The sequence below is a fragment of the Chlorocebus sabaeus genome, chromosome 22 (genome assembly GCF_047675955.1).
Source record: "Chlorocebus sabaeus isolate Y175 chromosome 22, mChlSab1.0.hap1, whole genome shotgun sequence".
NCBI classification, from domain to species: Eukaryota; Metazoa; Chordata; class Mammalia; order Primates; family Cercopithecidae; genus Chlorocebus; species Chlorocebus sabaeus.
Genome location: NC_132925.1, coordinates 43,442,334 through 43,470,014, shown reverse-complemented (window position 1 = coordinate 43,470,014; position 27,681 = coordinate 43,442,334). Strand labels below are relative to the sequence as shown.

The 27,681-nt window shown below is 45.7% G+C and overlaps 1 protein-coding gene and 1 non-coding gene across 5 annotated transcripts in view; one reads left to right on the top strand and one right to left on the bottom strand.

Annotated features, from left to right (window-relative positions):
- The window catches only part of MYLK (myosin light chain kinase), a 276,708-nt gene that overhangs the window by 56,187 nt on the left and 192,840 nt on the right, over positions 1–27,681 (top strand). The gene's annotated exons all lie outside the window — the stretch shown is intronic.
- Positions 14,079–14,209, bottom strand: LOC119626058 (small nucleolar RNA SNORA5). The gene has a single exon (XR_005242251.1). It is a non-coding gene; the product is annotated as a small nucleolar RNA SNORA5 (small nucleolar RNA).

Sequence of the window (27,681 nt, the reverse complement as noted above, 5' to 3'; positions counted from 1 at the left end):
GCATTTGTTGTTTATCTTTTTGAAAATAGCCATTCTAACTGGGATAAGATGATACCTCATTGTGGTTTTGATTTGTATTTCCCTGATGATTAGTGATGTTGGGCGTTTTTCCATATATTTGTTGTCAATTTATATTTCTTCTTTTAAGAAATGTCTGTTCATATAATTTGATCATTTTCTAATCAGATTGTTTTCCTGCTGTTGAATTGAGTTCCTTGCATATTCTGGATATTAATTCCCTGTCAGATGAGTAGTTTGCAAATATTTTCTCCCATCCTGTAGGTTTTTTCACTATTTGTTTTCTTTGCTTGCTTTGCCATGCAGAAACATTTTCATTTGATATAATACTATTTGTTTATTTTTGCTTTTGTTCCCTGTGCTTTTGAGGTCTTATTTATAAAATATTTTCCCAGACCAATATTCTGAGGCATTTTCCTTATGTTTTCTTCTAGTAATTTTATCATTTCAGATCTTACATTTAGGTCTTTGATCCATTTTGAATTGATTTTTGTATAGGATGAGAGGTGGGTGGGGGGTCTAGTTTTATTCTTCTGCCTATGGATATCCAGTTTTCCCAGCACCATCTATTCAAGAGAGTATCCTTTTCACAAAGAATATTCCTGATACCTTTGTCAAAAATCAATTTGCTGTACCTATGTGGATTAATTTCTGGGTTCTCTCTTTGTTCTGTTGGTCTATGTGTCTGTTTTTATGCTAATACCATGCTGTTTGGGTTACTACAGCTTTATAGTATATTTTGAGGTCTGGTAGTGTGATATCCCCAGCTGTGTCATTTTTGGTCAGGACTGCTTTGGGCATTTAGGGCTTTTCATTGTTCCATATAAAATTTAGGAATTTTTTTTCTTTTTCTGTGAAGAATTTCATTGGTATTCTGATAGGAATTGCATCCAATCTGTAGATTGCTTTGGATAGTATTGTGATTTTAACAATATTAATTCTTCTGATCCATGGGCATAGGATGCCTTTCCACTTGTTTGTATCCTCTTCAGTCTCTTTCATCAGTGTTTTGTAGTTTTCCTTGTAGAGGTCTTTCACCTCCTTGGTTAAATTTATTCTTATTTTTTTAGTAGCTATTGTAAATGGGATTGCCTTCTTGATTTCTTTTCAGCTAGTTTGTTGCTTGTGTGTAGAAATGCTACTCGTTTCTGTATATTAATTTTATATCCTGTAACTTTTCTAAATTTGTTTATCAGTTCTAAGTTTTGTGGTAGAGTCTTTATATATATGTGGTGGTTATTATCTTTTCATTTCCAGATGTAAGAATCCCTTGAGCATTTCTTGTAGGGCCAGTTTAGTGGTGATGAATTCCTTTACTTTTTGCTTGTCTGTGAAATATTTTATTTCTTCTTCATTTGTGAAGGTTAGCCTTGCTGGGTATAATATTCTTAGCTGACAGGGTTTTTCCCTTCTTTCTTTCAATACTTTAAATTCTATTCTTTCCTGGCCTGTAAGATTCCTTTTGAGAAATCTCCTGTTAGTCTAAAAGAGATTCCCTTATATGTAACTTAGTGCTTTTCTCTTGATGCTTTTAAAATTCTTTCTTTGTCTTTGACTTTTGACAATTTGATTATAATGTGCCTTAGTGAGGACCTGTTTGGGTTTAATCTATTTAGGGTTCTTTGAGCTTTCTAGACCTGAATGTCCATCTCTCTCCTAAGACTTAGGAAGTTTTCTGCTAATTTTTATTTCATTCGTTGATTTCCTTTTAGTTCTTTCTAAATGATATCCATCTCTTCGTTGAATTTCTCATTCAAATCTTGAATTGTTTTCCTGATTTCATCAGATTATCTCACTGATTTTCCTTAAGATTATTATTTTGAATTGTTTTTCTGGCATTTCATATATTTCCTTATGATTGGAGTCTGTTACTGGAGAATTACTGTTTTTCTTGGGAGGTAACATGTTTTCTGGTTTTTTCATGGTTGTGTTTCTATATTGATTTCTATGCATCTGGTGGAAAAGTTGCCTCTTCCAATTTTATGGAGTAGGCTTTGTAGAGAAAGACTTATCTATATGATGTGTCTTGTGATGTCGGTTCAGTGGGGTGCATTTGCCTGGGTTCTAGGTTGATGCATTAGTATAGTCTCTGTGTAGTTTCTTCACCTGTGATCCACACTAGTGGTATTTGTGATTTCTCAGTGGCCCAGGTTGAAAGAGTTTGTGGTGACAGTGGTGTGGCTTTACCAGGCTGGGCTTGCTGGGTTTGCTGGGCTCTTTCTAAGGTTGGAGGGTATAAATGTAAATGATGGAGTGACCAAATTTGGGTCTAGCTTGCTGGGTTTGGGGTCCCAGGGCTGTTATTCTGGCCAGGAGCATGAGCATGCAGATGTTTGGCCAACCTAGTGTGTCTGTCAGGAGTGATCTGTGGGGCTGTTTTTCAGACTCAGGACAGGAAGCTGAGAGAAGGCTACTTGGCTGAACTCAGGTCGTGTTTGCTGGGGACTACCTACAGGTCCGTTTTTCATGCTTGTGACACAGCCACATGGTTGCTTGGTTGGCTAGGGGGCATGTCTGCTGGGCATGGTCCATGGGGCTGTTTCTTCATCTCAGGACATGGGCTTATAGCTGCTCAACCAGCCTGGTGATATGTCTGCCAGGGGCAGCCCATGCAGCTGCTTTTTAGGCCCAGGATGCAGGCGCAAGGCTGCTCAACTGGTGTGGGGACATGCCTGCCAGAGGTGGCCCACAGGGCTATATCTCAGGCTGGGACATGGACAGACAGCTGCTCAGCCAGCCTGGGAGAATATCTGCTGGGGATGGTCCACAGCGTTGTTTCTTAGGTTTGGGACACAAGTGCAAAGCTGCTCAGCTGGCATAAGGGCATGCCTGCCAGGGATGCCCTGTGGGTTTCTCAGGCCCTTTTTGGGGGTTGGGGTGGTACAGGGCCACTAGGCAGGCCAGGAACATGCCTGTAAGGGGGGATACTATTATGGAGTTGTTTCTCAGGTCCTGAGTGTGGGTGCATAGCCACTTTGCTGGTGCAGGGGCATATCAACTGCTTGGAGGCTCAGGGGCCTCTCATATTTAGAGGAGGGCATGCAACCATTTGACTGGCTCAAGGGTAGGTTTGCTCCAGTCAGAACTGACAGATTGGTCCTCTGGCTGGAAGTGCAATGGCAGGGGTTGGTTTCCCTGCTATGCAGGATCAGGGTCACAGCTGATCTTGGGCCCAATCTCCATGCAGCTGAGGTTGTGGCATACAGCCACCCATGTGAGCTTGGTATAAGGAAAATGGAGCTCCAGTGCTGGGAGGTGCCGTAGTTACCAGCCTCCAGAGCAGGATTCAATCCAGAGATGGCTCAGGTCTCAAGATTGTGCCTTGCTGCAGCAGCTTGGTTCACAAGGGATGGGAGACATGGGAAGTGCATACCTTGTGCTCCTAATTCAGGGCAATGTGACTGTGTGAATTCCAGTGTGTCTCCAAACTGGGCCCAGGACTTGTGAGGACTGTGGGATTCTCCTGTTGTAAGGACTGTAGGTGTTTGCAATGCTGATGGGGACTGGTGGGGATCTTCTGCTTACCTTTTCCTTGCAACAAGAAGTCTCTCCTGACTCCAGACAGATCCAATCTTAGCAGGAGAGAGAGAGCTGCAGAGGTTGGGTGGCTCCATGCTGCCCTCCTGGATTTCCAATCACCACAGGTGTGTCTCCATGCCCTGCTACATTCTAACACTCTCCCTACCAACATTTCTTGATAGATGTTTCAAAAGGGCAAGTAACCTGTAGTTTCCTCTATATGTATTTTCAGAGATGTCAGTGGAAGATCTTTTGTCTGAATTCCATGTCTTTTTTTTTTTTTTTTTTTTTTTTGAGACAGGGTGTTTCTTTGTTGCCCAGGTTGGAGTACAGTGGCACAATTATAGCTCACTGCAGCCTCAACCTCTCAGGCTTAAACAGTCCTCCTGCCTCAGCCTCCTGAGTAGCTGGGACTATAGGTGCACACCACCATATCCAGCTTTTAAATTCTTTGTAGAGATGGGGTCTTGCTGTGTTATCAGAGCTGGTCTCAAACTCCTGGGCTCAAGCAATCCTCCCACCTCAGCCTCTCAAAGTGCTGGAATTATGGGCATGAGCCACCAAACCCAGGCTTATGAATTCCATGTTTTTAATGAAGATGATCATTCTGCTTTTGATATAATAACTTTGAACAATGAATTGTGATATATATCATATCAAATTATATTTACATATGCTTCATTATTATTTTTCTTTTTTTAATGAAAGCACATGTATTTTAGAGAGCTCTATATTGCTTGATATATAACTTGTAGTTAAATAGGGGGTTTGATCATGTTTCTTTAAAAGGTGGGCATCAGGACCTTGATCAATAGCGTAACCATCTCTTATGTTATTGTTTCTGTGAAAAATTCAGTCCCCTTCCCCAGAAAAGAATGTAACTCTCATCAATGTGGCTAACGTGACATGACATTCTACCAGGCATGACTTTCATTCATTCAACAAGTGCTCCTTGAATGATGAGTGAGGCAAAGTCCCTGCTCTCATGTAATTTTCATTCTAGTAGAACATGAAGACAGTAACATCCAGCGGTGATTTTAAAGTACAGTAAGAGCCAGACTCAGAGGCTCACACCTGTAATCCCAGCACTTTGGGAGGCCAAGGTGGATGGATCACCTACAAGTGAAGGGAGAGGAGTGAGGGATGAATTCTGGGCCTGAGCACTTGGGTGGACAGTGGAGCCTTTTGCCTGGATGGGAAGTGCTATGAGAAGAGCACCTTTGGCTGGAGAAAATGGAGAGGTCCTGTATGTCTTGTTAGATAAACCAGTCGAGATCTGGAGTAGAGAGTGAGATGTCAAATTCTGGAGGTCAGTGGAGAGGGTGGGATAAGAAATGTGTGTGAAGATCTCCAGCCTCTGGATGGTGTATAAAACCACATGACTGGATTTGATCACCTCAGGAGTGAGCATGTCAGTCATTTAGAGACCAGGAAAAGGAAGAAGGAGGAAAAACAGGAGAGCATGGCATTCCAGAAACCAAGGGAAGAAAGTCTGTCAAGAAGCGGGGGTGGTGATTGACTGTTAGTGCAGCCACGAGGTATTTAAACCCATTATCACACAAGGAATAATGCTCTCTTGGTGCTTTCCTGCTTTCATATGTGCTTGTGGGCCTCATCTTCCCCCATTAAACTGGAAACTCATTGAAGCCAGGGATGATTTCTTTCTTCTGTTTGCACTCAGAGCCACTCAAAGCTGTGCCTTAACTGCCTCACCCCAAAAACTCTTCAGTGTGAGGTTGAGGCCTGAAGTGACTTTTCCTGAGGATCTACTTTTGGAGTTGTATACTGGGGGGTGTGGGCACAGTGATGACAAGGAAGGTCCAGGACTAGTCCCTTCCTAGGCAGAAGAGGCTACTGATGTCCCAACTCTGAGTAGAAGGGTTGGGTGGCAGAGGAGAAGACAGATGGAAGGAGTAGGACAGATGCACAAACGTGTCAGATTCTTGACATCAGAAACTGTCAGCCCCACAAATGTGGTCATAGGACTTCAACCTGACAAAGCAAGGACACTGAGGGGTCCTGATGGGCTCTTTGCCCGCTGATTGATAACAGCAGTAGGATTCTTTATCATACTCTGTAAAGTACACGTGACCCCCTGCTGCGGCTGAAGAAGAATGGAGGAGTCCCTCATGGCTTCCCTTGAAGGTTTCTTACTCAGAACTACCAGTTTAGGTTCTTACAAAGGCTAGAGAATCCAGATGGTACCTGTGTCTGGGGAGTAATTCTATGGACTGTGCTCTGGGACAGCAGTAGCCTCTTCTCTTGACCAGGTTTCATTTCTCTGTATTGATGGGGTGTACCCAGGCCTGAGGGTCTGGCCATTTTTGACTAGAGGCAGTATCTGTAGTGGAGTAGCCTGAAGACACTGTCTTAGCCTATTTTATGCTGCTATAAAAGAATATCACAAACCAGGTAATTTGTGAGGAATAGAGACTTATTTCTTACAGTTCTGGAGGTTGGGAAGTTCAAGTTCAAGGGCTGGCTTCTTGCTGTGTCATCCCATGGTGGAAGGTAGAAGGACAAGAGAGAATAAGAGAGCAAGAGCGGGGTTGGACTTTTTTCTTAATAACAAACCCACTCCTACAATGATGAACCCATTCCTGAAATAACATGAATCTATTAATGAGAACAAAGCCTTCATTACTTAATCAGCTCTTTAAAGGTCCACCTCTTAAAACTGTTGCAGTGGGAGTCAAGTTTCCAAAACATAAAGTTTGGGTGACACATTCAAACCACAGCAACCCTCTACAGGGTTGGACAAATTGGGAGTTAATCTATATAGGTAAAGGGATGGGTTTTCTGGCAATTGGGAGATTGCAATAAGGTTTGGATCTTGTCCTGTCTCTTCCATAAACATAGTGAAAGCAGACGACCCATAGTATCATAGGAAAGCATAAGAGTAGTTTCTGGTTGGGGCACTTGTGAACACTTTAACAAGATGGAAAACCATCTTGGGGGAGGCAGGACCAGCAGTTGAGCCCCTACAACACAAAGGAGACCCTGGATGTGGGATGAGGGTGGACCCCTAGCCCTGCAGAGTTTAAGCTGGTAGGAGGCCTGCAGACCATGGGTTCATCCTCTGGAGTTTTTCTTGGAACTTATTACTAAATGTTTCCAGATAATCCCTGATCATGGGGCCTGATAAAATTCATTCTTTCTGCTAAAACTATGTTAAGATAAAAGTTGTTTTTATTCATTTGCTATCCATTAAAGCCATCACAGACTGATTATTTTTCAAAAGAAAGAAAACTGTGCTACAGTTCTGCAAGTAACTTATGACCAGATGTTGAGGTCTTGGGATACCCTGCCCTGCTTAAAAAATATTGTAAGAGATCTTTAGACGGTAAAATCTAAAAATAAAACCCAAAATATAAAAAAGATGAATAATAGCAAAGCGTGCTAGTTCAAGAGTTTTGTTGACTTATTTATTTTTTATTTATTTTTAAAAGAATCATAAGTTATAATTTAATACTAGTTGCTGAGACTTAGATATACCCAATTTTGTAGTGGGAGGGGGGGAGGTAGGGTAATTATAGAAATCAAGAGAGAAAACTTTGAAAATCACTGGTAGCTCAGCCGGGCATGGTGGCTCACGCCTGTAATCCCAGCACTTTGGGAGGCCGAGGTGGGTGGATCACTTGAGTTTGGGAGTTCAAGACCAGCCTGGTTGGTTGACATGGTGAAACCCTGTCCCTACTAAAAATACAAAAAAAAGAATAGCCAGGTGTGGTGGTGCACACTTGTAATCCCAGTTACTTGGGGAACTGAGACAGGAGAATCGCCTGAACCCGGGAGGCAGAGGTTGCAGTGAGCCGAGATCACACTACTACACTCCAACCTGGGCAACAGAGTGAGACTTCGTCAGAAAGAAAAGAACGAGAGAGGGAGGGAGAGAGGGAGGGAGGGAGGGAGGGAGGGAGGAAGGAAGGAAGGAAGGAAGGAAGGAAGGAAGGAAGGAAGGAAGGAAGGAAGGAAGGAAGGAAGGAAGGAAGGAAGGGAGGGAAGGAAAGGAAGGAAGGAAGGAAATCGCTGGTAGCTTAGCTGAATAGTCAGTGGGTATCTGCAAGCTAGACTTTATCATGCACACAAATCCTCGATCTAAAAATGAGCGGCAGTGGAAGTGGTGGTGGTAGGAGGCAGGAGTGAAGATCATGTCCCATTAATTTAGGGTATCTGAAAAAGACATGGAGCCACTGACTACTTCTGTATCTACCAGTTTTCCACTCAGCTGTCTGAGTGAGTAGAAATTGTGTTAGGCATTTCCATAACCTTATCCTTAACTGTGTTGCCTCCTTTTCTTAGTGCCTGAGGTGAATCTGGCAGTATCTGTGCTTCCCTGCTCCCATTCATACAACCATGTTCTCAGATCCTGGCTTGATGTGGGTTAGTTAGCTGTTTTCTGTTCTTACCTCTTCTGCGCAACTACAACAGCTGGTGGTTATAGTACCTGGCCTTCGCCTGAGTCACACCCTCAGGTCATGCATCCCCGCCTTTTACAGGCAGGGTAGTTAGCGTGAGAGTCCTGCTCTGTGCTCTCAGTGAAGGATGAGGGGAGAGGAGAAGAGCACCTTAGGATGATGGTAGAACTTTCAGTTCTCTTGACAACAAATTAAATGAAGGCATACGCTCTCCATGAGTTTTATTCAGTACAGACCTGGTGTCTGGTGCTACAGTTAAGAGACTAGATTTAGAAGGATGGTGGTACACCGGGTTTGGTGGGAGAAATGAATGGGATGTAAGGAGAGATGATGGTCTGTGCATCTCAGACAAAAGGAACTTAAAAAGGGAAGTCTTCAAATTCAAAAGAATGCCCCCCTGGAAAAAAAAAAAAAGGAGCCTCAGAAGTATCTCAAATGCACAGAAATTTGAATTAGAATTCAGAAGATGAAAATCAACATGAATAATATGAAAATAAATAAGGCAACGTTCTTTACTTAAAAATTTTAAAAAATCAGCTAAATGTTGACAGGATGTGAAGGGGTAGATGACATTTTAAGATAAAGACTATGGGAAAGGAGTTTATTTTGCCACTATCTTTCCTATAGACTTTTGCTAATAACTGTGAAGGGTCTTAGATTTCACATACTTTCAAGTTAAGGAGTTAACCTGCCACAGTTTCATACATGCTGGCAGAAGATGAGACTTATAGGTTAGAGATAAGGGACTTTGTGATTCACAACAATAACAGTAATCAGAATATCAGCATTTTCCTATACTGGTTCTTTGAACTCCAACCTCCACAGGTTGATACCAAGAGGGCCAGGTGATACCTGCACACACAGTGGAGAGAAGTCCTGAGCCTAGGGAACTTGAGAGTTCTGTAATGAACAGTAAGTGTGCCTGCACTTTGCTCCATCCTGAGGGAAACTCTCTCTCTCTCTTTGAAGGCTGTTTACTATGCAAATCTTCTTGAAAAGATAGTCAGGAACAAAGGCAGTCAGTACCTCTGCTTGCAAGATGTGCAAAACTGTGAGAGACGTGAAGAATGGTCTCCCAACTGTTGCATCAATAAAAAGGTAGAGGAAGCTAACGTTTACTGCATCCTTGCTGTGCACCAAGCACTGACCAGGAGACTTCTCATTTCTTGCCTCATTGAAGTTCCAAAACAGTCTTGCCCAGCGATGGTGCTGTTGTTGTTTTATCGATAAGGAAGCTGGTGAGTCAGGGAACTGGAATATCTAGGTGAGGACTTGTGTATGTATTATGTACTTCTTATATGCTAAGCATTGTGCTAAGAAGTAGCTAAAACTTAATTAGGTGCTTATCAGGTCCCAAGCACAGTTCTAAGAGCTCTCCATGAATTGATTGATTTAATTCACCACAACTAAGATTATCAGGTGCTGCTGAGGAAACCGAGGCACAGTGGGTGATGGAACTGAGATTCAAATCTGCACATTTAACCACTGTGTGGCTATGAGTTGTGGGTTTTTGTTTTTGTTTTGGGCTTTTTTTTGAGAGAGGGTCTGGCTCTGTCGCTCAGGCTGGAGTGCAGAGGTGCCATCTCGGCTCACTGCAACCTCTGCCTTCTGGACTCAAGCAGTCCTCCTTCCTCAGCCTCCTGAGTAGCTGGGACCATAGGCATGCGCCACCATACCCAGCTAATTTTTGTGTTTTTTGTAGAGTTGGGTTTTGCTGTGTTGCCCAGACTGGTCTCGACCTCCTGGGCTCAAGTGGTCCACTTGCCTTGGCCTTCCAAAGTGCTAGGATTACAGGCACCCTGTGGTTGTGTTCTTTCTTCATTCCTCAGAGTCATAGCAAGAGGGTCATAGTGAAACTAATGTGTGCCCAGAGGAAGTGGATGTATTTGAAAACTGCCAAGTAGAAACAGTTGAAGTGGGACTGAGTGTGTTTAATCTGCAGAAGAATAGAGGATAAGTTATGCCTGTCTTCAAACATTTGTAGGTATGTCTTATAGACGAGGAGCATTCACTCTGTGTGACTGTAGGAGGCAGAATTGGGTCTATTTAGGGGGAGGCATATCATGGCTCAGCAAAAATCATTTCTTGAATAATACAGTGCCCCCTGACATCATATGGGAATGGGCTACCCGTGAGGGTAGTAACTCAGTGGTTACCTTCCAGAGATGTGCTGTCTGGGCTCTGTCAAGGTCCCCACAATAAGCCCCTCTGCTACAGGAGCTGGGCAATGGAAAAGCACGGCCCTAATGCGGTTCTCTAGACCATTCCTAAGAGAGCTGACCCTGCTAACAGTGACCTGAACTCTTTCCCCTGCCATGCCTCCCTGTCCCTTCTTGGAGCCTCAGGCCTCAGATCTGTTGGACATGCACAGAGATGGTTTCTGCATGTGTGAGGAGGGTGTCTTACCTCTTGGGAATCCAGGACCACCCTAAGGATCGGGAGGAGTTAGTGCTGCAGCTCCTCGCATTCTCAGGCCTGCTCTGTCTCACAAGGGGATCCACTAGGATCTGGACTAAGTCCTGCCTCAAACCCTGCTGGGTTTTGTTCCTTACCTGCCATCAGCCTGTAATCACAGCCCCATGGCTCACCTATACCCTGGCAAATCTCATCGCACACATCAGGTCCACTGTTGCCCAGTTTGGGACAGAATAAGCTTCCTCTGCTGGGTGGGAGGTGGAATGAGCAGATCTCCATGGTCTTAACTGTATCTGTGGTTCTGTGATTCACTCTTTCCTTGTCAAATAGCCCAAGCTTTAAAAAGCAAGTGGGAACAGGTGGTTGGGCCAGTGCTGCTCTGTGATGACCTGGCTGTGGCACCCTGGCAACTCCCCTGGTGTAGCTGTAGGCCTGGGCTGAGCAGATCTGATCCAGATGCAGGCCCAGAGAGGAACCCTGGGCAGGTAGGGAAAGGAATTTGGGGAGATGGTGAGAAATAGGAGTGGTGGCAACTGGCTTCACAGTATATGTTCCACTCTGCTAGAAACGGCCTCTGCTGGGGCCTAAAAGACTCCCCAGAAGTAGTCTTAATTAGTCTGTGGACATCTTTAAAAGAATCTAATTTTCATCAAAGGGTTTCAAAGAGTGATGCTTAGCCCAGTGTAAAGGGCATAGTCAAGATCTGATCCTGAAATAATGTCTCTGCTATCCTAGATGTCAGGAGAAACTAAAAATATCCTCATCACTCTGAGGAATTCTTGGTTTATTGAACCCATCTCTTTTCCCTCTGAGCATCCTTCCAGAAAGTGAGAGAGTGAGGAAGTGAGCCAAGAAGCTTTAATTACTCAATCTGCTGACATTATTTTATCTACGCCACTGATATTAAATCTGCAAAGCATTCCACTTAAATCTCGGTGCTAAGAGCAGCCTCTACAAACTTGGGCCTTTGTCCTTCTGCTGGCTGTGGCCCATGCTCTGTTTCCCACCCTACCTCACCCTCCCTCAGACTTCTTAAATTCCAAAGCTCTCTGTGGCACTGGAAATGATCTGTCTGTGGAATGTCCATACTTCAGGAAAGTCCCCGATCTGTGTGTGTTTATTCCCCAATTCTGCTCCCCCCAACTCAGCCTGGCTATTTGTGGTTGAATTCTGGCACGTGCCCATCATTACGGAAACCTGGATTTGGCAGGGATATTGTACCATGTTTCTATTATTGGCATCTTTGGAGAAGGAAGAGAAAGTCTGTCTAGTTTTTTCCCTCTCTTTTACGTACAAATGAAAATTTATTTCTTATGTTATTAACTTTTCTGGTCAACCAGTCAAATACATCTTCAATTTCAGGTTGGTTCCCTGGAGTGTGGAAGTTTTCTCCTGGTTTAATGTTGACTCTGTTGTCTAATAGCTGGTTCATTTAGCACCTGATTGGTGCTATGGTTATAGCTGCAACAGGCCGCATTTAAGGAGGGCTTCCAGGGAACCAGCACTGTGCTGAGGACTTCAATCCTCATGACCTCTGAGACAAGTGCTGTTACCATCTTCCCCCCATTATAGGGAGGATATGAGCTGAAAGAAGTCCAATAACTTGCTGAAGGTCTTGCAGCAGAGCTGGGGCTAGAAGCCAGGCAGTGTGGTGCCAGAGCTGGCTGACTTCAACGCCTACTTCTTGCTTCCATGCATGAATACATATGCCATACATACATGTGGGAGACCCATAGGATGTATGCCATCAATACATACTGCTGTGCATACCAGTGCTCCCACCATCCTCCCAGGAAGTGTTGGTATCATTATAAAACCCTGTCCTCAGCAAGTGTGTGTTAAGAACTTACTGTGTGCAGATCCAAAGATGTACAAACCCAGGTCCTGCTCATAGGCATTGCAGCTGGGGAGACAAGGCCTTGATCTGCAGAGTCTGAGCTGGGCTGGGCAGGGGAAGTGTCATCTGTTTTGTTCACTGCTATGTCTCCAGGGACTGTTATGGCACCTGGCAGGTAGCATGCTCTCAGAAACATGTGATGAAGGAACAAACTTCTAATTAAACAAAGCCGTTTACATTTTTACAAATAAATGAAAGAACACGTGAATTTCTAAGAAGTATGAAGGACATAAACTGAGATTAGAGGACAGATTAAATTATGTACATTAAGCTGTATAAAAAGCTCCCCATGTTGTCCTCATTTTTCTTACTTTTCATAGATTGGTGGGCACAACGTCATGGACGGGGTGCTTGTGGACCCATGTCATAAATAGGGCTTTCCATGCTCTTAGATCCTGCTGGGTGGGGAGGGCTTAGAGAAGAGATGGACCTTGAGGTTGGAGTAGGACTCAGCTGGGTGGAAAAGAACGTGGGAGGCATTCCAGAGCTGCCCTCACTGGCAGGATCATACTGGAGAGGGCAGAAGCTTCATGTTTTGCTTGATAACAGTCGTTTTGAACTTCACGACTTCTCGAAGTTTGGATCCTTTTCTGTCTTACCCAATACTTGCCTCACTTCCCAAGCCTAACCTAACTTGGTTGGGTATCTAAGTGTACATCCCTTCAAACCATGTAGGAATCCCTGGACCTCATCCTTGCCTGAATTCTGGCACCAGATCAAGAAGAACAAGCTTGAACGGAGGCTGAGGCAGGAGAGTAAAATACTGGGGAGCCACAAGTCAGCACCAGGCAAGTTGACAGGAATCAAGAGGACCTGGATGCAAGAGCCATAAAATCCCACGCACTCTGACTCAGTAATTGAAGTTCTCAAAATGTATCTTGGGGAAGTAATCTAAAGGATTATTATGGAAATAAAGGGGCCAGGTGCAGTGGCTCATACCTGTAATCCCAGCACTTTGGGAGGCCAAGGTGGGTGGATCACCTGAGGTCAGGAGTTCAAGACCAGCCTGACCAACAAGGTGAAACCCCGTCTCTAGTAAAAATACAAAAATTAGCTGGGCATGGTGTCAGGTGCCTGTAGTCCTAGCTATTCGGGGGGCTGAGACAGGAGAATTGCTTGAACCTGGGAGGTGGAGGGTGCAGTGAGCTGAGATTGCGCCATTGTACTCCAGCCTGGGCAATGGAATGAAACTCCATCTCAAAAAAAAAGAAAGAAAGAAAGAAAAAGAAATAAAGGATAAGTTTATGTCCATTAAACTGTTTGTTTTAATGAAATTGGAAGCAAACTAAATGGCAACTAACAGAGGCATCATTAAGTTTTGGCTTGTCTACTTGCTGGAATATGATACAGTCACTGAAAATAAGATTTATGAAGAGTGTTCCATGTCTGAGGAAAAGCATGAAAAATGAAGGCAATGATAATTTGTATATATAATTTTATTTTTAAAAGTATATACATAGAAAAATATTGGAAAAATATTACAGAAAATGATAGTATTTATATTGGGGGAAAAGTCATTTGTAATCCTACTCACAACCAAACTTTTAGCCAATATTGTTTATTTGTTTATGATTGACAAAAGACGATGGGACAAGGGAACTCAGGTGAGTTCAACATTCCTGTAAAGAGTCAGAAACGAAGACACTGTCTGTCTAGCAAAGGAGTAAGGACAGCTATGACAACCTGTCCAAAATAACCTGCAGTGTGAAATAACAGGTTCCTGGACAGAGGGCACATGAAGCCCGAGCTTGGCCGGAATAGGGTGAATGTGGCCAGGGAAGACACCTTTGTCTTTTGTTTTTCTAGAGGCTCGGTGTCTGTAACCAAATTTATCCCTGAGGCTGAGACACAGGAACAGGGCCCATGAGTCAGTGTTTCTGTGGTAGCCTTCTGGGTCAGTGCCCACACAGGCAGGGCAGGCATCAAATTTGACACAGCTGCATGGGGAAGACATCTTTGAAGTCATGTCTTGTGTCGGGAGACATGGGAGAGATTAGGGTAGAGGTGGCCATATGTATACCCTGGCTCCCCTAAATAGTCCCAGCATGAGTATTCAAAGAGCCCTTTCCATTCTCAAGAATCCTCATTTGGATAATATGTTATGTGGTCACCCTAATTATTGAAAAGGAGGTTGGAGGACATTCTGGGTTGATGACAATTGCTCTGCTGGTTGCCTCTAGTGCTTAAGAGACCATGAATTGTCTGGGTGTGGTGGCTTATGCCTGTATCCCAGCACTTTGGGAGGCTGAGGCGGGCAGATCGCTTGAGGTTGGGAGTTTGAGACCAGCCTGGCCAACATGGTGAAACCCCGTCTCTACTAAAAATACAAAAAGTAGCCAGGCGTGGTGGCACACGTCTGTAATCTCAGCAACTCGGGAGGCTGAGGCAGGAGAATCACCTGAACCCAGGAGGTGGAGGCTGCAGTGAGCCGAGATCACGCCATTGCATTCCAGCCTGGGCAACAAAGCGAGACTCCATCTCAAAAAAAAAAAGAGAGAGACAGTGAATTAAGATTCCCTGATGCAGAGTGGGCCCAGCATGATGGAGAAGTGGCCCAGGTGTTGTAGATGAATATGGCTCTGCTCTCCTGATTAAGATAACCAAGGTAATTATTCCCAAGCTGCCCCAGCATGTGGCTAGAATTCATATTTAACTTTGACCAAAGAGCTCCTTTTCCCCTTGCAGTCTTGCTCCCCCATCCCGCAAACCTGGTACATGACCATTAAAATCTCAATAAGCAGAAGCTTAAGTAAGGGTATATAATTTGCCAACTGAACCTTCCCCTATTTGCAGCCTTTTATCATTAGCAAGTTTTTGACTTTTCATGAAAAAGCCCTGGTATGGCTAGTGCAAAAATCAGTTCAAATGGTAGAGGGTGATAACTTTAAGCAGATAGGGACTTGGCCTGAGTGAGCTTTGTTTACTTCCTTCTGTCTGCCCTTTATTCTATCGGCTGTCACGGCAGGCTTTTTGGGAACCCCATTACTGAGCAGACTGCCAAGTTGACCATCAGTGATCCAGCCTGGGAGCCAAGACTAGGTTCATCTTGCAAGAAAAGTGGGGTGGGATTGTGGAGAAGGCCCTCTCCCCTGTGCCCACAGAAGGATTGGTGTGACCCCGAGTACCCCAATATGCCTGGCTGGACATCTTGGGAGCACTGGGAAACAGGAGGTAAAGACCTTCATGCAGTATCTCCTCACGGCCTCAGCTCAGCGGGGCCCCCAGTCAACGGAGAAGCCGTGACAGGCACAGCTGACTGGACATGTGAACAGATTAACAGTTCAGGGACTGCCAAAGTAAAGAGACATCTAGATCTTTCGTAGGTATTTTGTTCAGTTGGTTGGTTGAGGGGCACAGGTGACAAGTGTTGGGGCAAACTCTGGCTTTTCCTGGACTTAAGCAAGAAATCAACTTTTGGCACCTGGACACTATTTTAAGTCTCTAGTTAAGAGATAAGGGGAAACCACCGTCTCACTCAAGAGAGAACACCCTGCTTTGGAGGCCAGGCTAGATATGGAATTGGCCGGAATCTGCCGAGATCTGTGGAGAGGACACCTGAGCAAGCATGGGCTAATGTTAAACCATAGCTTCCTAGAGAGGTTGGGTGGGGAAACCTGACTTTCAAAGGGGGAGAAAGTACCACTGCAAAGGCTTAAACTTAAACAGGTGTAAGCAAGATGGTTCTGACCTCCCCTCATTTGGTTTAAGCATACATCACAAGGACCAGGTGCTGTCAATAATGAATTCAGTTTTCCTCTTGGGCCCAGAAACAGAGAGGGATGAAGCCATTAAGGCGATGGAACCCAACCCTGACTAATAGGTATGAGGGGGAACAGAACTGGGGGCAAGAGTTCTTCAGTGTGGGCGTCCTGAATCTCTGCAGCTGACTCTGAGAAGTCCCAGGGGTCCGCTTTCTCTAAGAACAGTTCCATATTAGGTAATGACAAAAAACCAGAGTGAGATTAAAAATGGATTCTTTTTATTGAGCGTTAATGATAAAAGCTCCAGGTTCTAGTGATAAAAGCATTCTGTTCAATGTTATATAACTGTTAGAAATGGGGGTTAGTAATTAGAAGTGAATTGTTAATTTAATAGATATGTTTTTATAGAAAAATGATGTAAATAAGTACGTGAAATACTGCTTTCTGGCCTGATCAATCACAGCTGAAGGGGCCCAGCTGTCTGGCTGCTGTATCCACCAGGTAGAATCTTACCTAAGTTGCTTGAAAGAAAATGTTCTGGCACTAGAATTGCCGTTTCAAAGCTTTGCAGGGATAGTAAACAACATACTGCTCTTCAGAGCACTATACCAATCTTCTTATTGTTGGTGAGAGAGAGCATCTAACACTCAATAAATGCTGGCAATCCAGGCTGAATGCTAAAAAAATGAACTGCTGCCTTTGTTTAGCACAGCGTCTCCAGCAGGGTGCAGAATTTCAAGTTCAAAAGTAGACAAGCACGAAAGGTTTTAGGGTCTTTGAACAGGCCAATGCCCATTAGCTTTTTAATTTTCCATCCCACTTTCCTGGCTCCTGAGGCTCTATTTTTCTCTTCGATAAACTGTTTTCTCCAATAGGATTCCAAATTCCCTATTGGAAGTTGAGCCCCATATCCTCAAGGCCCGTGCTCCCTGAGCCAGGTGTGAGTGCAGTTAATAGCTGGTGGCGGTCCGTTGATCTCCCTGTTGGCCCTGCATCTGCCTGTACTTCCCCCTTGCAGCTGATGGAGGATCCTGTGTGGAAGGGCTCCCTCACCCCAAGTGCAAATGGCTCCCTGTTTCATAAAGGGTTGACAGGGGACACACTTTCTCCTCTCCACTGGGAACCACCTGAGCTGACACCTCTGAGCAGAAGTTCCTCTTTGTGTTCCTGCTGATGGGCTGTGCTCTCAGCTGGTCATTAGTTTTCTCCGTGCCTTCTCCAGGTTCCCAGGAGTCACCATTTTCTTTCTAGTTAGCCCCACTCTAGAAGAGATTTAGGGCTGGGAGAAGAGGATAAACATATGTTAGCGTCATTAATATCTTTGGTGAAGTGTGAGGAGAAAGAGGTAGCCATGATTGGTAGAAAAATGAGACTGTTAAGGGAGAAAAGTATGTCTGTTAAAAGTATGACTGATATCTCTGTTATCACCCATCATTGCAGATGGTAAAAATCAGTTGTTCTCAGCAACATCACTGACTGCCCTGCTGAGACCCTGGAACTGGAGGGTGTCCTTTGGGAGACAGGCAGGGCATGATGTGGAAGGGCCAGTGTGAGTCACATGAGGACAGCTGAGGGTCTGACTGGACTCCCGGCCAGTCCTACCACAGGCATTGCACGCAGCTGGTGCTTGAGTGGGCTCACCTGCCTACCTGAGGAGCATGACAGGGAAGGTGAGAAGTGTCCTGAGCCTGTTGGGGGGACTGTTCATCTAAAAGAGACACAACTGGAATCCCCATTGGCAGAGCCAGGGCCAGGCTTAGAACATCAAGTCAAGACTGCGTGGACTTCAGTCAGCTCAGCTTTAAAGAGCTGTGGCTAGAGGAGAGACTCCAGCAACCTGCAGACCAGCTCAGGGGAATGTCAGGGAAGTGAGGGACTGAGTGGCAAGGTGACCACAAGCTCCTTGCTCTCTTCTTGTCTGCCTCTTCTCCAATAGGCTGAGGGTTCCTGAGATCCGGGGCCTCTTTAGAGCCATAGTGAGGAATGTGCCCCTTCCAAGGCTGCTCCCTGAGTCTGTCTTCCCTAACTTCTCTAACGCCTTCACTCTTCTCCCTGTATTGCTGTGATTCCTGCCTCCCATCTGGCTGGGATGGAGCCGGACTTGGTCCCTGCTGAATCTCAGAATCTAGATTGGAGCAGCAGTTGCTCAAATATTCAATGAATACTTGAAGGCAATGACAGAGAAGGTGAGAAGTGTCCTGAGCCTGTTGAGGGGACTATTCATCTAGAGGAGACACAACTGGCATCCCCATTGGCAGAGCCAGGGCCAGGCTTAGAGCTGGCTTACATTTCCTCATTGTGTATTCCATTGAGCGCCAGAAATGAAGCAGAGAGGGCTGAACCCTGACACAGTGGGCCAGCCCAAGCCCACTGGGGCCCAGAAAGGCCCAGGCTCAGCAGATGCCAGCTCCAGACCCAGGGCCACCCTGCTCACCCATGGCCCACAGGGGGATGCAGATTGAACTCTTCATTCCAGAGAGTGGCCACCTCGATTAGGAAGGGAAGCAGGGGCAGGGGAGGAGGGAGAAATCACAAGGAGACTATGGGAACCACGGGAAACATGACCATTCTGTCCTGAGGTCTGGGGGTAGGGCCTATGTCCGTGTTTCACCTGCAGCGCTTATGTCATTGTGTTGGGAGGAGGTTTTTGAAGCCCTCACCTTATTTATAGTCCTAGCGGGCACTGTGGGCACTCAGTAAATACACAGTGATAGATATGTGGACAGATGATGAGTTCTGAGCCTTAGACCCTTGTTCTTCCTGCTCTGCTGAAAGCACAAACCTGATAAAGCTTGAGAACCGTGATCAGGTAAACTGTTCGAAATAGGCAGGAGAGTCCCATCTTCTCAATCCTTTTGTCCAGCTGTGGAGTAGGCCTTTTAGACAAACAACAGTGGCCTAAGAAGTTGGAATATGGAAGAGATTCCTATTTGTAAGAACCGCAGGAAATAATGAACTTCTGGAATTTCCTTGCTGAGAGGGCTGTGTGTTGTGGCTGTGGCATTTGGCTACTGCGTGTATGTCCTATTTCCTGTAATACAAGGCTTAGCTCATCACTAGCAGACTGACAAGCTAGTCTCAGAAGCAGGGCAACTGGGATTGTCAAATGGGTTTCCTTGGCGTACTCCATCCTGCTTACTGGTGAGAGGTTTAGGATAGCGTGTCTGAGCTGCTGTCTGCAGAGCAGAGTGTGCAAGTGGCCCTGCAGGTGCTGGAGCTCACAGAGAGACTGCCAGGATGTGCACCTAAGATTATATGTTTAAAGGTCTTCTTTTTTTCTTTCTTTTTTTTTGAAATGAAGTTTCACTCTTGTTGCCCCGGCTGGGGTGCAATGGCATGATCTTGGCTCACTGCAACCTCCACCTCCTGGGTTCAAGCGATTCTCCTGCCTCAGCCTCCCAAGTAGCTGGGATTACAGGTGCCCGCCACCACACCCAGCTAACTTTTTGTATTTTTAGTAGAGATGGGGTTTCACCATGTTGGCCAGCCTGGTGTTGAACTCCTGACCTCAAGTGATCCGCCCACTTTGGCCTCCCAAAGTGCTGGGATTACAGGTGTGAGCCACCATGCCTGGCCTGTTTAGAGGTCTTCTAACCCCAGAGAGGTTAGGATACTCCCTCAGGGCCTCACTGTTAGGATACCCTGTCCCTGAAATTTTGTGGTCTTCAGTCAGTTTCTTCTCTGTAGGCTTGCTTTGGTTCTCTTATCTATAGACTGAGAAGGTGAGCCAGGGGCTCTCTGAGTTCTGTGATTGTGTGCAATCTAGCAGCAGAACCAGGACAGGACACCAGTACCTTTGAACTCCAATCCACTCCTGGGTCTTCCCTGTGGCATCTCAAACAATGTGACCTTGTCACCAAGGGTCTGAACCTTGGAATCAGAGACCTCAGTTCAAATCCAGCTGATAATAAGTAGCCATTACTTATTAGCTTTGAGAACTTTGGCTACTATTACTCAACTTCTGAGTCCTTCCTTTATCTTTAAGATGAAAGTAATACAGTATGTATCTTATAGAATTACTTTGAAAATTAAAGTAAACTTAGATAAAGCCCTCAGTACAGTACCTGGTCCTCAATAGGCATTCAATAAATGGGTTGTTTGTATTAGTGACAGTTGGTATGTGGTTCAGTCGCTGCACTTGTCTGGAGCTTAGGTTTCCTTTCTGTGACTGGACCAGTGCTTCTCTGACTTAGCCATCCCTGAGGACAGTCGAGAAAGAGCTTGTATTCTAGGATTAGGGGCTTGAAGTGTAGCCTGTATCAGCTTGCAGAAAGCCTGGCATTTATTTGAACTCCTATTTATTTGTAAAATCTACTTACAGTTGGTATCCTATACAATGATCTGAATTTTTTGGTTGTAATATAAAAATGCTTCTCCCAAATCTTTGAGTGAAGTTGATGTTTTCAGGGTGAGGTAGCCTCAAATATCCCAAAGAGCACACAGCCACACCCCTCTGGGCTGGAGATAGGATTGGAAGTCGTTTCAAAGGTCCCTTCCAGCTCTGAAATTCCAGGCACCTAGAGTAAGTGAGTCTCATCCTCAAAGGACCTAAGGTTGGTACCAAAGAATTCTAAAGGAACCTGAGAAACGGGATCCCTCTGCCCTGTCCCTGGTGAGAATGGACAGGGCTGGGTGGAAGTGGAACTACCAGAAACGGGGAGAGACACAGCCCTCTGCAGTGAAGGGTGAAGGAGGCTGGAGGAAGAACCGGGCTGTGTCTGGGCCTGACTGTCAGCCCTTGGGCTGATGACCCTGGCAGGGTTGGCTTGGCAGCTCTCCACCTCCCCAGGTAATTTCCAGGAAACACTAAGCCATTGTTTCTCACCCGCAGCTGGAGGCTGTCTGGGGAGGAGCCCTCATATCTCAGGAGGGCAGTGAGGGCAGGGGGTGAACTGCATGTGGAAACATAGAGCTTGTCACACTGCCAAGGCCTCCTGGCCATTCTGATACAGTACCTAAGGCTGGGGTCTGGGCTTGTGCCCAGCTAGTGGGAGGAGAGAGTTGAGGGAGTCTGGAGAAGGGCAGCAAGTTTTTGGAGAGAACACAGAGATTTCTGGCCTGAGAATGGGAACAATGTTTAACTACACTCTGGGAACCTCTGTGTGTGGGGAGAGGCTATCTGCTGATGGCGGTGTCAGCCTTGCCCACATTTGCCAGTATGCATGGCCTCTTCCTCAGGCATGAGGGATTCAAATGAAGTCACCCTGTTTGGTTAGGACAAAGGTAAGGGTTTTCCTGGGCAAGGGATTGATAACTTGGTCAAATTTATACCCAGCAGATGTCATAGCAATAAAAATCTAAGGGGATAGCAATACATTTGTTAACACTGGACATTTCCTGTTTTATAAGGTATTTGTTATAATAAGATTTAACATGACTTTTTTTTTTTTTTTTTTTTTTTTGTGGAGGGTGGGGATGGAGTTTCGCTCCATTGCCCAGGCTGGAGTGCAGTGGCACTGTCTCAGCCCACTGCAACCTCTGCCTCCCGGGTTCAAGAGATTCTCCTGCCTCAGCCTCCAGAGTAGCTGGGATTACAGGCACCTGCCACCATGCCCAGCTGACTTTTGTATTTTTGGTGGAGAGGAGGTCTCATCATGTTAGCCAGGATGGTCTTGAACTCGTGACCTCAGGTGATGCCCCCACCTTAGCCTCCCAAAGTGCTGGGATTACAGGTGTGAGCCACCATGCCCGGCCGTAAGATTTAACCTATCTTGATAAACCCTTTCTAAGCATGTTACCAAGTTGGATTTGACGTTCAGAAGGACTGGATTCCAGTTCTGCTTTATTAACTATATGACCTTAGGCAAGTCTCACCTGATCTTTGAGCCTCAGGTGTTCCATCCATAAAGTGGGGCTATAAAATCTTAGTACATTGGCCAGGCACGGTGGTTCACGCCTGTAATCCCAGCACTTTGGGAGGCCAAGATGGGTGGATCACCTGAGGTCAGGAGTTCGATACCAGCCTGGCCAACATGCTGAAACCACGTCTCTACTAAAAATACAAAAAAAATTAGCCAGACGTAGTGGTGCGCGCCTGTAATCCCAGCTACTCTGGAGGCTAAAGCAGGAGAATCACTTGAATACAGGAGGCAGAGGTTGCACTGAGCTGAGATCATGCCATTGTACTTCAGCCTGGGTGACAAGAGCAAGACTCCATCTCAAAAAATAAATACATAAATAAATAATACCTTGGTATGTTGTGAAGTTGAAATGGGATATTGATTAGGAAAGTATTTTATAAGTTGTTAAAGAAGTAGCTAAATGTTCATTTTAAGTAAAAACCCTTTTAGTAACATTAGCTAAGCATCACCATCCTCTAGGCCCTCCACTAGCTAGTCTCAATCAATGTAATTACTGTATTTCTCAACATTTCTCTTGACCCATCCCTTTACCAGATGAGTTTCCTTACTCCTATATACAAGCACCACCATCTCCCTAGATCAGCTCTATACTGGAGGGCTCACCTGCTTAGATTACCATGGCCTGTTCTCTGTGCTTTACCAGCTTCAGAGATCTCAACTCAGTCTTTGAAGATACATTGGTCTACTCTGGGCCCTAATTTCCTCATCCATAAAGTAAGGGAGTGGACTACATGATTTAGGTTCCCTTTCATCCCTGACATTCTGCAATCCAGCCATATTTTAGTGTGCAAACAGTAACCTAGAATCTGAGAAGATGAGAGCAATGCATATTGTCCAACCAATTATAAGTAACTGATTTTAAAAGGCAATTTAAAAGCAGGAATTAATAATCTATTCCTTGTGATATATAGGGCAATGTTTGTAACAATATTTAAATGAACTAAAACATTTAAGTGAAATGTGATACCTGAGTCTTCATCATAACTGACTGTTATCAAATTGTTACCACTTGTTGAGTGCTTGCTACGTGCCAGACATGGTTAAAAATTACCTATTACAGTTACAGTGAATTGAGTGTTTTGAGTATCTACTTTCTGATAGATGCATAAAGCTGCTGCTAATCATACTACCTGGCAGATGTACAGATGGGGAAATTGAGGTTTAGAGAAGTTAAGTAAATCACCCAAGGTCATCCAGCCACTGTGTGGCAGTGGCAGGGTTCAAGTCTAGGTGTGTGTAACAACAAAGCCTGTGACGTGGTGGCTCCACCCAAGTCGTCTGTCTTGCAGTCACCACTGTGCTTACTCTTAGGTTGTAAATCTGTTGTTACTACCCTACTAGGACTGGCGGTTACCCCAGCTGTGTTTATGATACAGTTCTGAACTTGACCCTGAATTAGGAATTGGCCCTCTCTCTATATAGTTGAGGCAGCCAGCCTGAGAATTGTATGGGAAAAAACCCTAGATTTTTATGGGAAAAATCTCCACCTAGATTTAGCACCTTCCCTCCTCTGGCATATTGGAGAAACCCAGTCTCGGCTCCCTCCTCACTTCCCTCCCTGTGCACCTGCCCTCTTGGTGCTAACCAAGGGTGGAAGTAAAACTAGAAATCCTTAACACTGTTTGCCAGGCTTTGGGCTTCAGCCAGAGAAGGCAGATTGTGTTGATGGATGTAATTAGAAAACTGCAAACCTGCTTCTCAAATCCCAGGTCCCAAAGGAGCTGATAAACCAGGTTGGCTCATGTCTCATTTTCCTTTGCTGTGTCACTTGCGGAAGGATTTGGAATAGAAGTATCCCCAGGCCTTTCAGTAACGGAAGCTCGAGTCAACCATGGATGCACCAGAGCCAGACGAGTGATGGCAACTGCCTTTGGCCCCAGGGGTTCCAGCAGGAGCTGTGGACGCTGGGGCTGGTGACAGTCTTCACATGATGAGAGTCTGGGCTCCTACTGGCTACCACGTCAGTGCATCCCCTCCTATCAGCAGTGCTTCCTGCTCCCTCTTCCCTTGGAAGACCTGTTCCAGCTGAATGGCTTAAGCTCTCACATGGAAAGGAGGACACGCACAGAAGCACCTTCCTTCTTCCCTCTCCTCCCGTCAGCCAGGTGTTAGTTGAGTCACAGAGCTAAAGTTTTCCCAAGGGAAACAGGCCATGGGACCTGGTGCCTCCCCTAAACTGCATAGAGAGGAGCAGGGACCACATTTAGAAGGCAGGCCTGGGCAGCTTCTCTCACAGTTCACTTGTGCCTATGCCCTCAGAATCTAAGGGTCTTCCTAGCAAAGTATCTTCTGGGCTTGTCCCTTAAGATCATCCCCACAGAACCAGCTCCCTGTAGAAAGCAGGGAGGCCTTGTGTATTTCAGGCCATTCTAGACAAAAGGAATGGGATCTCTAATCTGCAGGTAGAGAACCTGCTCACAGCCTGCTCCAGGGAAGCGTGTGAGCTACAGAATCATGAGGTGCATTTCCTTCCTGCACCTTCTTTTCCCAAGTGGACTTTCCTAGGCATCTCACAGACCAGTGTTGGAGAGGAGGGGAGGGCAGGGCCGACTCCTGCCACAGAGAGGTGACCGTTTTCACTCCCTCTCCTTTCTGGGTCTCCTCTCAATCCTGTGACCCTACAGCACCAATAGCACACCCTACTGCCGTGGGTTGCCCAAACCCACCTGCTGGCCCTCTCCCCGGCTTCCTTCCCTGCCCCCTGCAAGATTTCTGTTTCAAAATAACTCAGATTACCAAATGCTGGCAGAATTGAGGGAGTGGGAGTGAGAGGAAGAATGAAGAGATTGAAAGACAAGGAGTATATTCCATTTACCTTATGAGCAATGATACTCCCCAACATTCTGCCCCATTAATTTTGCTGTTAATATTTGCCATTCTGCTAAGGGATTAAATGAGTTCTAAGTCACCTTAAGAACTTAGTCCAATGCCTGACAGTAAGTGCTAAGTACGTGGCAACTATTATTGGTTCTCTCTTTTTCTTTTCCCCCTGGGATTTCCCCTTAGCTCTTCCAGCCCCAGCTCTTCTCTGGACAGACCTTATCCAATCAGAGGGCTCCACCTGGGAGCTGGCCAGAAGCAGAGGAGCTAGAATCACTGCACAGGTGTGGGTCCAGGACTGACCCAGACCTCAGAGTCTTCCTAGACTGTGCCGCTGTCTCACAGGTGTTCCTCGAGGACCAGGTGTGCCTGCCTGATTTGCCTGCCTGGCGGGCGGTCCTGCGCGCAGGGAGCCCCAACAGAAGTCTTTTCTTTGTTTGTTTGTTTGTTTGAAACGGAGTCTCTCTCTGTCGCCTAGGCTGGAGTGCAATGGTGTGATCTTGGCTTACTGCAAGCTCCGCCTCCTGGGTTCACGCCATGCTCCTGCCTCAGGCCGAGTAGTGGGGACTACAGGCGCCCGCCACCACGCCCAGCTAATTTTTTGTATTTTTAGTCGAGACGGGGTTTCACTGTGGTCTCAATCTCCTGACCTTATGGTCCACCCGCCTCGGCCTCCCAAAGTGCTGGGATTACAGGCATGAGCCACTGCGCCTGGCCAGAAGTCTTTTCTGTTAGATAAGCTTTGCCTCCTCTCCTGGGGTCCTGCAGCAGCTCCTCCCTGCCTGGGTTGGCTCCCCCTGCTGGAACCTTTCATACTTGCCCACCTCTTGTGGAGAGCTGGTGGCAGTCTTAGAGAAAGGTGCACTGGACAGGAAATGCCCAAAGAGACCCTTCAGGCTATGTAGAGAGGACCAGAGAAGCAAGGTGGTCTTCCTGAGATCACACAGCTGGTTTGGGTGGCAGCACCATAATAAGCATGAGAGTCGCTGATTCTTCTGTGCTATCTCACCCTCCAGTGCCATCCGGATTTCTCCTGTGCCCCCTACTTTGAGCAAGGTTGCCTTTATTCTCTGAGCCTCTGACAGAAACCTTAAAATCATAAAAGCAATAACAACATTAACAGTAGCAGCCATCAGAGATTCAGTTCTCATTCTGTGTGAGAGACTAGGCTGAGGCTGCTTTTTATGCATGTTGCTGACCCTTGTAACAATCTTGCAGGTAGGAGGGTATTAGCAGTAGCCCCATTTTACAGATGAATAAACTAAGATTTTGAGAGATTGTCAATTGCCTCAAACCACCTTCCTAGGGATTGGAAGCCACGAGCTCTGTTCTTGTTCACTGAGTCGATTTCCTGGGCTTCGGTGGGCTAGTGGTGGTGAGGCTGCCCCTATCTGAGTACTCACACCTCATCTCTTAGGGTCTAAAACCCAAGGCACAGTTCTGCTTGGCAGAATGGAGTGGGGGGCGTGGTATTTGAGAAGGAGACAGTGGTGGTAGGAGTTCAATAAGTATACTTGATACCCCAAACTGAATCCTGAGGGGGTGATGCCTAAAAATGAAGTGAGTGAACTTTAGGATTCTAGCTGGAGTGTGCGTTTTGCTAATTTAGTTATAAGCAAGGCTCTGGTTCTGGCTTTAATTTTGTTTGCATATGACTTGTATCACACAAAACTTCTCTCAGTCTGTTCCCATCAAATCCCAAATAAAGCAAGGCTTCCAGCAGGAAGAGAACAACTCCAGGAGACCAGGCCTTGCTCCTTCACCCTATGTGTGAGGTTAGGGGTGTTGATTTGATTCGATCTGTGTGCATGTGCCTGTGTGTGTTGTTGTTGTTGTTGTTGTCCCCTCTTAGGAAAATTTAAAAATAACTTTCTGCCAAAGATGTGGGCACCAGGATTGTGTTGCTGAGCAGACATGCTCCTCCCACCCGTGGTCTGCTGCTCTGCTGATGTGGCCCCGCTGATGTGGGCAGCTTGTCTGCCTGCAGAAGCCCAGCCCCTCCTTTAATGTGTTTTCCAAGAGGAAAGGCCCAGGAAGCCATGGGGAGGGAGAGGCTGCATGTGGCTCAGGGAAGAATTCAGCTGTTGGGACAAGAGTGGGCTGGCTTTGCGTGCTTTCATGTGGGAACCCAGGGACCTGGATCCAAATCACTCAAGGATGCCAGCAGGAAACCCTGAGATTGTACCCAGGCAGGCTATGATTGTGCCCATGTCATAGCCGGGAGGACTGAGAAACAAAGAGTAGAAAGGATGCACAAGTTACATGCCAGGTTTAGAGGTAGGACTGGCACCTGTGTGCCTAGCACCAAATACATACAGGCCCCAAGGGGCAGATTTGTTATTGCATAACCTGTTCACCTGCTCTTTTCCTTACACACTCTCTCTAATATTCTCAAGATTCCCTATACAACAAAATTAAGTGGTGTCATCATTTGAAAATGACTTTTTATGTTTTTTAACCCAAATTTCTATTCACTCATGCATTCCACAGTATTTATTGAAAACTTCCTGTGTGCTCATCAGTATTCCAGGCATTGGGGATACAGTAGCGAGTGAAACACACAGGACTTGTGACCTGGTGTAGCTTATGTTCCAGTTGGGGAGACAGATATTAATCAAATGTCCACATGACTACAGACTGCCAACTGTGACGTGTAGGGCAGAGAAAAAAAGGGATCTGATGGACTTCTAACCTGGGACTTGGCCTAATCCCAGGTGACAGAAGTCTGTGTTTAGTTTCATACTGATTATAAACACTGATTTGTTTTTGTTTTGGAACTCAAGTATAGGAATTTAAAAATTGTTTTCTTTTTTTAAGAGATGGGTTCTCACTCTGTCACCGAGGCTGGAGTGCAGTGGTGCTGTCACAGCTCACTGCAGCTGTGAACTCCTAGGATCTAATGATACTCCCACCTCAGCCTTTCCAGTAGTTGGGACATGTACGCCACCATGCTTGACTAGTTTTCTTAAACTTTTTGTTGAGATGAGGTCTTGCTATGTTGCCTGGCTGGTTTTGAACGCTTGGCCTCATGT